This window comes from Ranitomeya variabilis, chromosome 4 (assembly GCF_051348905.1).
Source record: "Ranitomeya variabilis isolate aRanVar5 chromosome 4, aRanVar5.hap1, whole genome shotgun sequence".
In the NCBI taxonomy this organism is placed as follows: Eukaryota; Metazoa; Chordata; class Amphibia; order Anura; family Dendrobatidae; genus Ranitomeya; species Ranitomeya variabilis.
Window position 1 is genome coordinate 696764065 of NC_135235.1, and position 12023 is coordinate 696776087.

Consider the following 12023-nt stretch of genomic DNA (forward strand, 5'->3'; position numbering starts at 1 on the left):
TTTCCAACATCATAATTACGCTCAGCAGGCGAAAACTTTCTAGAAAAGAAAGCACATGGCTTCATCACAGAGCCATCAGAACTTCTTTGAGACAAAACAGCCCCTGCTCCAATCTCAGAAGCATCAACCTCGACCTGAAAAGGGAGCGAAACATCTGGCTGACACAACACAGGAGCCGAAGAGAAACGATATTTCAACTCCCGAAAAGCCTCAACGGCCGCAGAGGACCAATTCACCACATCAGCACCTTTCTTGGTCAAATCAGTCAACGGTTTAACAACACTAGAAAAATTAGCGATGAAACGACGGTAAAAATTAGCAAAGCCCAGGAATTTCTGAAGGCTCTTCACAGATGTAGGCTGAGTCCAATCATAAATGGCCTGAACTTTAACAGGATCCATCTCGATAGTAGAAGGGGAAAAAATGAAGCCCAAAAAAAAACCTTCTGAACTCCGAAGAGACATTTAGACCCCTTCACAAACAAAGAGTTAGCACGAAGGACCTGGAACACCATTCTGACCTGCTTCACATGAGACTCCCAATCATCCGAAAAGACCAAAATATCATCCAAATATACAATCATGAATCTATCCAAATACTTTCGGAAGATGTCATGCATAAAGGACTGAAATACAGATGGAGGATTAGAAAGCCCGAATGGCATCACCAGGTACTCAAAATGGCCCTCGGGCGTATTACATGCTGTTTTCCATTCATTGCCCTGTTTAATACGCACAAGATTATACGCCCCAGGAAGAACGATCTTGGTGAACCAACTAGCCCCCTTAATCCGATCAAACAAATCAGACAGTAGAGGCAAAGGGTACTGAAATTTGACCGTGATTTTATTGAGAAGGCGGTAATCTATACAAGGTCTCAGAGAACCATCGTTCTTGGCCACAAAAAAGAACCCTGCTCCCAACGGTGACGACGACGGGCGAATATGCCCTTTCTCCAAGGACTCCTTTATATAACTCCGCATAGCAGCGTGTTCCGGCACAGATAAATTGAAAAGTCGTCCCTTAGGAAATTTACTACCAGGAATCAAATTAATAGCACAATCACAATCCCTATGAGGAGGTAGGGCACTGGACTTGGGCTCATCAAATACATCTTGGTAATCCGACAAAATCTCAGGGACTCCAGAAGGGGTAGAAGAAGAAATTAACAACAATGGAACATCACCATGTACCCCTTGACAACCCCAACTGGACACAGACATTGATTTCCAATCCAATACTGGGTTATGGACCTGCAGCCATGGCAAACCCAACACGACCACATCATGCAAATTATGCAACACCAAAAAGCGAATATCTTCCTGATGTGCAGGAGCCATGCACATGGTCAACTGAGTCCAGTACTAAGGTTTATTCTTGGCCAAAGGCGTAGCATCAATTCCCCTTAATGGAATAGGACACTGCAAGGGCTCCAAGAAAAAACCACAGCGCCTGGCAAACTCCAAGTCCATCAAATTCAGGGCAGCGCCTGAATCCACAAATGCCATAACAGAGTAGGACGACAAAGAGCAAATCAGAGTAACGGACAAAAGAAATTTAGGCTGTACCGTACCAATGGTGACAGACCTAGCGAACCGCTTAGTGCGCTTAGGACAATCAGAGATAGCATGAGTGGAGTCACCACAGTAAAAACACAGCCCATTCTGACGTCTGTGTTCTTGCCGTTCAGCTCTGGTCAAAGTCCTATCACATTGCATAGGCTCAGGCCTCTGCTCAGAGGATACCGCCAAATGGTGCACAACCTTGCGCTCACGCAAGCGCCGATCGATCTGAATGGCCAAGGACATTGATTCATTCAGACCAGCAGGCGTGGGGAACCCCACCATAACATCCTTAAGGGCTTCAGAAAGACCCTTTCTGAAAATTGCTGCAAGGACACACTCATTCCATTGAGTAAGCACAGACCACTTTCTAAACTTCTGGCAATATACCTCCGCTTCATCCTGACCCTGACACAAAGCCAGCAAGATTTTCTCTGCCTGATCCACAGAGTTAGGTTCGTCATAAAGCAATCCAAGCGCCAGAAAAAACGCATCTACATTAAGCAATGCAGGATCTCCTGGCGCAAGGGAGAATGCCCAGTCTTGAGGGTCGCCACGTAACAAAGAAATAATGATTTTTACTTGCTGAATGGGGTCACCAGAGGAGCGGGGTTTCAAAGGAAGTAACAGTCTACAATTATTTTTGAAATTCAGAAATTTAGATCTATCCCCAGAAAACAAATCAGGAATTGGAATTCTAGGCTCTAACATCGGATTCCGATCTACATAATCTTGAATGCTTTGTACCCTTGCAGTGAGTTGATCAACACAAGAAGACAGACCTTGAATGTCCATATCTACACCTGAGTCCTGAACCACCCAGAGGTTAAGGGGAAAAGAAAGACAAAACACACTGCAGAGAAAAAAAAATGGTCTCAGAACTTCTCTTATCCCTCTATTGAGATGCATTAACACTTTGTGGGCCAGCTGTACTGTTATGGACCTGGTGGTTAGGAGCACCTGGAATGACCTGATGGCTATACTAGATGACAGGACAAGCTCTGGGAAGTGGGATCTCTGCTGACCGCAAACCCTAATCCTATCTCACAAACTAGAAATAGCCGTGGAGCGTACCTAACTCTCCCTAGACGCCTCTTCACAGCCTAAGAGCTAACTACACCTAAAGATAGAAATATAAGCCTTACCTTGCCTCAGAGAAATTCCCCAAAGGTAAAGGCAGCCCCCCACATATATTGACTGTAAGTTAAGAGGAAAGTCACAAACACAGGAATGAAACAGGTTTCAGCAAAGGAGGCCAGTCTTCACTAAATAGACAGAGGATAGGAAAGGGATCTATGCGGTCAGCACAAAAAACTACAAAAAGCCACGCAGAGTGTGCAAAAAGACCCCCGCACCGACTCACGGTGCGGAGGTGCCACTCTGCACCCCAGAGCTTCCAGCTAGCAAGGCAATATCATGTTAGCAAGCTGGATTAGAACTTAGCAAGTACTAAGAAATAAATTCAGTACACAATGAACAACAAATGAACTAGCAGGGACTTAGCTTCTGCTGGAGTAGACAGGTCATCAGAAAGATCCGAGAGAGATCTGAACCAGAACTGATACATTGACAGCTGGCATGAAGTAACGATCTGAGTGGAGTTAAATAGAAAAGCCAACCTAGCCGCAAACGAGGGCAGCTGAGGAAGCAACCTCAAGAACCAGCAGTTCCACTCACAGCCACCAGAGGAAGTCCACAGACAGAACTCGCCAAAGTACCATTCATGACCACAGGAGGGAGTTCGAGAACGGAATTCACAACACCCCCACGGGCTCACTGCATTTTTCCTTCAATTTATTCAACCTCAATTTTATTTAAAGTACGTCATTTAACATTTTATCCTCAAAGTAAATCAAACATGCTACTTGGAGCTACAGACTCTCACGCCTGCTCAGCTATTATCCTTACGTACCATCTCCACCTAGCTGATGTTCCCTGACAAGCTCCCTTTATTTTATTCAACAGTGCGTTATCAACTAACTTTCCGGCTACATACTATTAACTATGTAAACATTATTACTATCTTTATTTACTATTTTATAACTCTTCAGCTAAGTGCAATACTTCAACATTCCCTTTAAGAGGAAACCCAAGTCTTTTTCAGAGGTAGTGCAACATATCAATCACATCATTAGCGTTCAAGTCTACTTAAAGGTGACGTGATGCGAGGGACCCGTGACGAACCCCCGAACGTTGGTCTTGGGTGGGCTACAAGACGTGTAATCCTGACCCAGAATTTTGCCACACCAATGGGTTTTTCTTCAGGTCTGTAAGGGAAAGTCATTTTTACAGCAAAATTAACAGCAGTTTCTTTTAAGAGGCAGTTTCTGTAAAAGCCTCCTTTGTAAAACCAGTAGGAAGCACCTTTAAGACGGTGCAAACTATTTACAAGGTCAGTTTGTGAATCATTCGCTGTCCATGATCCAAATGTCCTTTAAAGGCAATGACGAAACTTGGGCAAAATAGGTGCCAAACTTGGAATCCTCCTAAAACTGAGGACCCCTTTAAGGCATAACCCTGGACAGGTTCAAAGGGCAGGAAAGGAAAGGCAATGTCTTTAAACTATTTACATTCAGTGTTTCGAGGTTTATTGGAGCACTGGAGGTAGCACTGGTGGAGGTAGCCGGGCTGGATACTGGCGGCTACCAGGTGCTACATAGGGTGCTCCTTCACTCTAGATGGGGGTCTGAGTACCCACAGTGTTCCGTTCAGGGGTAACCTTAGCACAGGTTACCATTGGGGTTAGCTGTATGGCCGCGACAGTTTCAGTAGTCGTGACAGTGCACACAGTTGTCCTAGTAAATGTACAAGTAGGCGTAACAGTGGTAGTAGTAGTGGCGGTGGTCTTAACGCATGGTGACGCTGTTGTTATAGGAGATGACATAGCTGGAGCTTTGGCATGATGCATCACAGTGCCTCTTTTCTTGTGCACATTTAGAGCAAACCAGCCTTTCTCACCGAAATGTTTGGTGTAGGTAACAGTGTCTCCCGGGTACAAGTCTCTGTCAGGGTGTCCTTCCCAGAGATGCGATTCCACATCCCTGCGGTTGACAAAGATCTCTGCGTATAGTCCTGACTCTTTGATAAAGCCCCATCCTCCTGGAGTTTGAAGGCTACGACTGTGCCCTGCTTAAGCGGGGCCTGGTTAGTGGTGCGGTCCTTGCGGGCCTGGGCTTTGACTTGCAGGTCACGTTTATCAAAGGCTCTACATTGAGCCTGGTGTCTCTCTTCAGTTTCCTCCCACTTGCGGGCAAACTGGGCCTGGTAGTCCTCCCAACATAGAACCTCTACAGTCTCTCGTTTTTGTTGTTCTGCCCCGGGGAACCCAATATAATCTGGTCCGGGATTCACCTATCGGTATACAGTCCGCTCTGAGTATACCTCACTCGGCAGGGTGGTAGGTGTCATTGGGGCAGTCATAAATCGTTCCATCCCCGTGGCCTTGTGCCAAGGCTCGAGACGCTGTAATCGATGAGTACCGTGGGGAGGTGGCGCTGCTACGAGGCCTACCAGTAGGTCTTCAGTCACCGGGGCAGGGTCAGCGTTCTTACCTGCCGCAGCAGTGTCCTCGATGTCGGCTGGCTCTGCTGGCGGCGGCATCCGCGACGGTGTTGGCAGCGGCTCCGGTAGTGGTGCAGGGAGCGGTGGTGGTGGCAGTGCCGGTGGATCCTCTGAAGGTGTCGTCCGGTATGGGGCTTTAGTGTTCAACCGCAGCTGCAGAAGCTGATCAATCAGTTCGTTCACCCCGGCCTGCAGGAAGTCGGCACCAACTGTGGAGGCCTGGTTGCGGTGCCCCTCTGGGTAGCTGGGAGAGTCCTCTCCTCCGACCCCACGCTCTCGTTCTTGGCGGCTCGCCATGGCGTCCTCCATGTGGCTAGCTCCTTCCTCGCCTTTTTCCCGCTCTCTTTTTCTGGGGCGGTTTAGTTTTCTTTGTCTCCGCCCGCCATCAAGGATCAGGAGGCGGATCTCGGCTGCTGACATACAAGTCCTCAAGGTACAGAGATATTTAGACTGGGCGGCCATTATCTTTCGCGCTTCTCAGTTCGTTCACGCCCACAACTCCACGCCCTTCTTCTCCTGCGCTCCTCGTGGCGCTGTAATGGTGGCAGTTTTGGCGGGAATTTTGGCAGTAATGGCAAATCACAGTTCAAATACAATTCTGGCACAGTTCTTAGGCGCACATGACCCGATTTTCAGGCTTAAGTAGATCCTGTTCGTGACGCCAAAGTTGGAGCGCCCCCACATAAGGGCAATGTGGTACTTGGTACCGGGTCCTTCAGTTCGGGGGATGTCACGGTGGCCTGACCTGGTCTGTGGCCCTTTGAGGGGAGTCCAATAAAAGGAAGAGTTTCTATGGGAATAGTGTTCGTGATGCCACCTGTGGTATTCGGTCAGGGTGACCGACGCTGCTTAGGGGTCCGCTGTGGTGATGTTATGGCAGCTAGATGGTATACCTTCCTACAGGTGAAGTGTATCCCCAGGGCTTCCCAGAGTGTAGATGGTGAATGGTGGTTGATGTAAGGCGCAGTAAATAACGAGGACACCAGGATGCAGTCTCTTTACCTTTACTGAAGGCTTCAGTGTCCACAGTCCAGGGTACAGATCACCAGCCGGTCTAAAGGCAAATCCAGAGTCCCCCTTATCCAGGTGGAATTCAATAGCCTTCCTCTAGCACCTGGGTGTTGTAGTACCACCCTGCTGAGCTTCTCGGTAAGGTCCTCACAACTATTCTGGATGTTAAGTCTCTTTCTCTCTGTCCCCCTGATGGATAGGATAGGACAAACCCGTATGACTGGTGGCCTGAGGCTTTTTACAGGGACAATACCACGCCCCGGCCCCCACAAGTTGCCACCGTGCCTCCTGGGTATAAGGTCGGGCAGCTAACGTGGAATTAACTGTCCTGCCAGTCTCTGAAGTAAAGCGTAGAGATCCTTACTCCCTCAGTGTTCTGGCTACCGGATTACCGCGCCTCAGAAGGAGGCAGCCTTTCACAAGGTAGAACTCCTTCTGGTTTCCTCTCCTTTTGCTATGACTTCGTTTCTCACTCACTGCAACGCAAATCCCTTCAATGTCTCTTTCTTTGGATGCTGCCGCACGTGGGGAAGGCGCAGCTCCGTGGACTCTCGTCCTCCTCAGACCGCAGTCTGGATCTGACTGGAGCTCACTCCAGCCAGCTTCTCTCTGCTGCTGACTTCTGACTAACTTCCTATCCAAACCACCAGTTTTACCTAACTGTGAGGAGTGCCCTAATTGATAGGAGCATAGCTCCCCCTGGCGGCCTGGAGTGTGAAGTGTGTTGTGTGGTTTGTGATACCTGGTAAAGAGATCTCCTTTATTGCCTTCAGACGTAATATCACTCCCCCTGGTGGAAGAACGACATTACTGCAACAACTAGGACTCTGGGGCGCTGCACTTGCAGGCCTTGCACTAATGTGTATAGAGCCACATACACTCCCCTGCCTACCTAACACTGCAATCTATATACTCCTTAATTAGTCCTTAGAAGGACTGCTGGTTTAGCTGGATTTGTGGATTCTATGATGGTAGACCCACACTAACTGAAAACCCCCCACATCTGACCCTATCTCGGCAGCAGCTCCCCCTACACTGTCTGAATCCAGAGCTGAATGCAATGAGTAGGGCGGCGCCAGGTCTCTTATAGACCTGATGATGCTGTGCTGCCAGCCAATCACTGTAATGCCACAACCAACATGGCTACGGCATTACAGTGCATGGCAGACAATTCCTGCATGTTTATTGGCTCTCTAAAGAGCGCCAAACATGCAGCATGAGGACCCGAACTCCCGCCGAGCAAATCCAGAAATGCTCGGTGCTCGCCGAGTACAGCGATGCTCGGGCGAGTAATGACCATTACCGACTATGCTCGCTCATCACTAGTGTAGTTAGTTCCCCCAGTTTTTTCGTTGTCTCTGTCCAGAGTGCTCGTCCAATGGATCCTCCATTCTGTAGCCTGAGTTATCAGCCGACTCTCTTTGTATCGCATTATTCACCTCATCAACACCTCCCTCATTTTCCCTTACTCCCATTCACTACACATTCTATCAGCTTCCACGATAGTAGCTTGACCCCGATACATGCTCACTAGGTTTATGTCTCCAGTTACCAGAACAGCTGTGATCAGGAACCAACACGCGCTCTTTGCATAGACAGCCGTCAGATGCAAGATTCATTCACATTCTTGTTTTGTCAGCACTTCCATTTCTCACTATGTAACACCCCAGGCTGACATTCATTCTTATTACTTATTAACCATTGGGTTACGTATTTGTCTTCTGCTTCAATGGATTCTTTTCCAATAATCCTCTTTTTTCAGTCCAATGCTGATCCATCAAGTTCACTAGTGGTGCACAGCTTTACACCACTATACCTGTGACTTCAGAAACTTACAGAACACCAGTTCACATCTCATATAGGAAACTACTGACACAACTGAATAACACCATTTATAAATGATTTATTTACTGGCAAGAACTTTCTCATTCATATCACATACATGTTTATTCATTCTTTTAGGTGACCTCACTTAATTCATAAGTACTTTTTTAATATAATTAATGTATGTAAATGTTTTTTGTTTTTTCATGAACCATAATTTATCTTTGTTTGACGGACTTTCTCATGAACTTTGACATATCGTTCTTTGTTTGGCTTTTTTGTTTTCAAAATGACTGCATATAAAACGTTCCAAGCTTGACATGTTCATCCGCTATCAGGTTTTGTCCTGAGGTAGAGGTCCTGCGTGACTTTGAAAGGCGTTGATTTTGAAAACCTATTTGAATAAATGTTTTTAGGAAATCTCCATATCTGATAGTCTTCATCAGCAGTGCAGGTACAGACACGTTATACCCGGATCAACTATTCTGCTCGGTCTTTGGACCCGTGTCCTGCAGCAGCTGATTTATGCATTGAACATGTTGCTGAGGTGCCACTCTATCAGGTGAGTGTAATACTCCTCTATTTTCATCTTGGTATCAGTTAAGACCCTATTTTTCGCTTGTTTGTTCCTCAGTATCTCGACTACAAGAAATCTCTGTAAGGCCGGTTTCACACGTCAGTGGCTCCGGTACGTGAGGTGACAGTTTCCTCACGTACCGGAGACACTGACACACGTAGACCCATAAAAATCAATGCATCTGTTCAGATGTCATTGATTTTTTGCGGACCGTGTCTCCGTGTGCCAAACACGGAGACATGTCAGTGTTCGTGGGAGCGCACGTTTTACACGGACCCAATAGAGTCAATGGGTCCGCGTAAAACACGGACCTCACACGGACATTCTCCGTCTGGGGTCCGTGTGGCGTGCCGGAGACAGCGCTACAGTAAGCGCTGTCCCCCCCACATGGTGCTGAAGCCGGTATTCATATCTTCCCTGTAGCAGCGTTTGCTATAGAGAAAATATGAAGAATAGTGTTAAAAATAAAGATCCATGTGTCCGCCGCCCCCCCACCCCCTGTGCGCCCCCCCGCTGGTCAGAAAATACTTACCCGCTCCCTCGCTCCTTCCTGGTCTGGCCGCGCCTCCTACTGTATGCGGTCACGTGGGGCCGACCATTTACAATCATGAATAGTCGGCTCCGCCCCTATGGGGGGTGGAGCCACATATTCATGACTGTAAATGATCGGCCCCACGTGACCGCATGCAGGAGAAGCCGCGGCCAGACCAGGAAGGAGCGACAGCCGACGGGGGACCCGGGTAAGTATTTTCTGACCAGCGGGGGGGCGCACAGGGGGTGGGGGGGCGGCGGACACCTAAATCTTTATTTTTAACACTATTCTTCATATTTTCTCTGCAGCAAACGCTACTGCAGAGAGGATATGAATTGCAGCTTCAGCAGCTTCAGCACCATGCAGAGTGGGTACCACACGCTCCGTGTGGTACCCACTCGCCATACGGGCGGCACACGTGTGCCGCACGTATGGCCTCCGTGAGTTCCCAGGCACACGGACACGGATAACTCCGGTACCGATTTATTCCGGTACCGGAATTATCTGGACGTGTGGGACAGCCCTAACGCTTTCCGGTTACTTGGTTAAAAGCAATCAAGGACTGCTTGCCCTTAACGGGGTCCATCTGAAACCCCAATGCAGAAGCCAAATGTCCTGAGAACTGGACCTGCTGTACCACAAATTGACATTTCTCCATGTTAGCAAATAAATAGTTGTCACGTAGAACCTGTCTGACATGCTCACCATGCTCCTCCAGAGTACGTGAGTAAGGCCGGAGACACACTGGTGCGAGATACGGCCGAGTCTCGCTGGTTAAAAGCAAGCTGTGGCACCTGCACACCGGAGCGGAGCGTGCAGCTGCATAGCAATACATGGAGCTGCACGCTCCGCTCCGGAGTGCCGGTGCCACAGCTTGCTTTTAACCAGCGAGACTCGGCCGTATCTCGCACCAGTGTGTCTCCGGCCTAAGGCCCGGGATCACACACACAAGATACAGCCGAGTCTCGCATGGTAATCCCCGGCCCTGCCGCCTGCACAGCCATGGTGACGAATGGAAGACCGCATTTAATACACCTGAGGGGCAGATTGAAAATTTGATGCTGCCATTCAGGTTAACCAATGCTCCGGCATTCTTTGAAAATGTCACTAATTATATTTTTTACTTATTTTTTTTCTTACTGATTGGTAGATTTGTGGTAATTTTCCTGAATGATATATTGAGTTAGGCCGGGATCACACACACGCGAGATACGGCCGAGTCTCGCATGGTAATCCCCGGCCCTGCCGTCTGCACTCCGGAGCGGAGCGTGCAGCACCATGTATTGCTATGCGGCCGCAAGCTCGGCTCCGGAATTCAGGCGGCAGGGCCAGGGATTACCATGCGAGACTCGGCCGTATCTCGCGTGTGTGTGATCCCGGCCTAACTCAATATATCATTCAGGAAAATTACCACAAATCTACCAATCAGTAAGAAAAAAATATAATTAGTGATATTTTCAAAGACTGCCGGAGCACTGGTTAACCCGAATGGCAGCATCAAATGTTCAATCTGCCCCTCAGGTGTATTAAAGGCGGTCTTCCATTTGTCACCATGGCGTACACGTATAAGGTTATATGCCCCTCCCACATTAAGTTTGTAAAACCATTTATCTCCAGGTAATTGGCTAAACAGGTCAGGTATAAGGGGTAAAGGATAGGGAAGGTGAGCTGTGATTTTATTAATCTCTCTGAAGTCCAAGCATGGACGCAGCTCCCCATCCTTTTAACGTAAACCCCCTACAGCGACTGGAGAGGTGCACGGCCGTATATGAGCCTTAGCCGGACTCTGGAAGGGGTTAAATAAACGAGATTTCATAATTTTAGCTCCTTATATGGAGTTGATAGCACAATCATATACCGCCATATAGTAGACGTCCGGTAACTGGTGATAATTCCCTCATGTGTGGGGTCTATTTGTCTCCAGAGAAATCACACGTTACATTCCACACATAACACTGTGTAGAAAAGGCGGCGCGGGGTAATTGTGCCAGTAGTGAGGGGGAATAATGGCGGGAATGTCACTGACTGAGGAGAAGTTTCCATGTAGGGTCTGCACTGCGGATATCATTCCCTGAGGCCCCTGATCATGTGACCCCTGACTCCTCCCCTCCTGTGACCTCATCACAGGTCCTGTGCACAGAGCAGCCATATATGTGGAGTGCGGCTCTGCAGGTGGAGGTAGGTGCTGGAGATTCCCCATTACTGAGCGCCGGGGACATTAACCCCTTCTGCACTGAGACTCTTTTGGGGTCTTTGTTGCCACTTTATAAGAATCATAACGTTTTTGTTCTGTTTCCTGTAATAGATACATACGACCCAACTATGGAGGACAGGAAGTGAGGGAACGGATTGTTCTCCTAGTACAGGGCCCCTTTCTTGGCCCCACACAGTGTAATGCCCCCATTGTGCCCCTGTAAGCAGGGTTCTGCCCCACACCCAGCTGCCTCGGGCACTTTACCATGAGCTGGTACCTCAGTATAATGTTCCTACAGTACCTCCATCCCACCACACATAGTATAAAGTCCCCACAGTACTGCCATCCCCCCACTTTGTAATGTTCCCACAGTACTGCCCCCTACATGCACAATATGGTACCATCCACCTCACTGACTACCTCCGACCACCGATAATTAATAAAATTCTCACTTAGCCTCATTCCTGATGCAAATACTGATGAACCCAGGATCTATGAGATATTTACCATACGATAGTTGGATAGGCAGGAGTGTATCATCCATAATGGTAGCCCACTCGGTTGCTATGATGCCTATGAATAGACAGGGCTCAGTGGGGTGTGGTATTGTTCACCCTCTCCTTCCCATCATCACAATTTCAGCGATATCCACATTCCTCAAGACACTGATACCGCTGAATAGATTAGTGAATCAGGGAGATGAAAGCTTCTGATCCACCATTCAGCCTTCGCTTCTGGGTCTGAGACTCCGTGCACTGCAGGC

General features: G+C 48.2%; 1 protein-coding gene across 1 annotated transcript in view; it reads left to right on the top strand.

The window, feature by feature from the left end:
- Positions 1-11223: 11223 nt before the first annotated feature.
- LOC143768219 (gastrula zinc finger protein XlCGF66.1-like) overlaps positions 11224-12023 on the top strand; it is a 241914-nt gene continuing 241114 nt past the window's right edge. The window contains exon 1 of the mRNA XM_077256912.1: positions 11224-11244. The gene's annotated coding sequence lies outside the window, so the exon portion shown is untranslated. The remainder of the gene's footprint in view (positions 11245-12023) is intronic.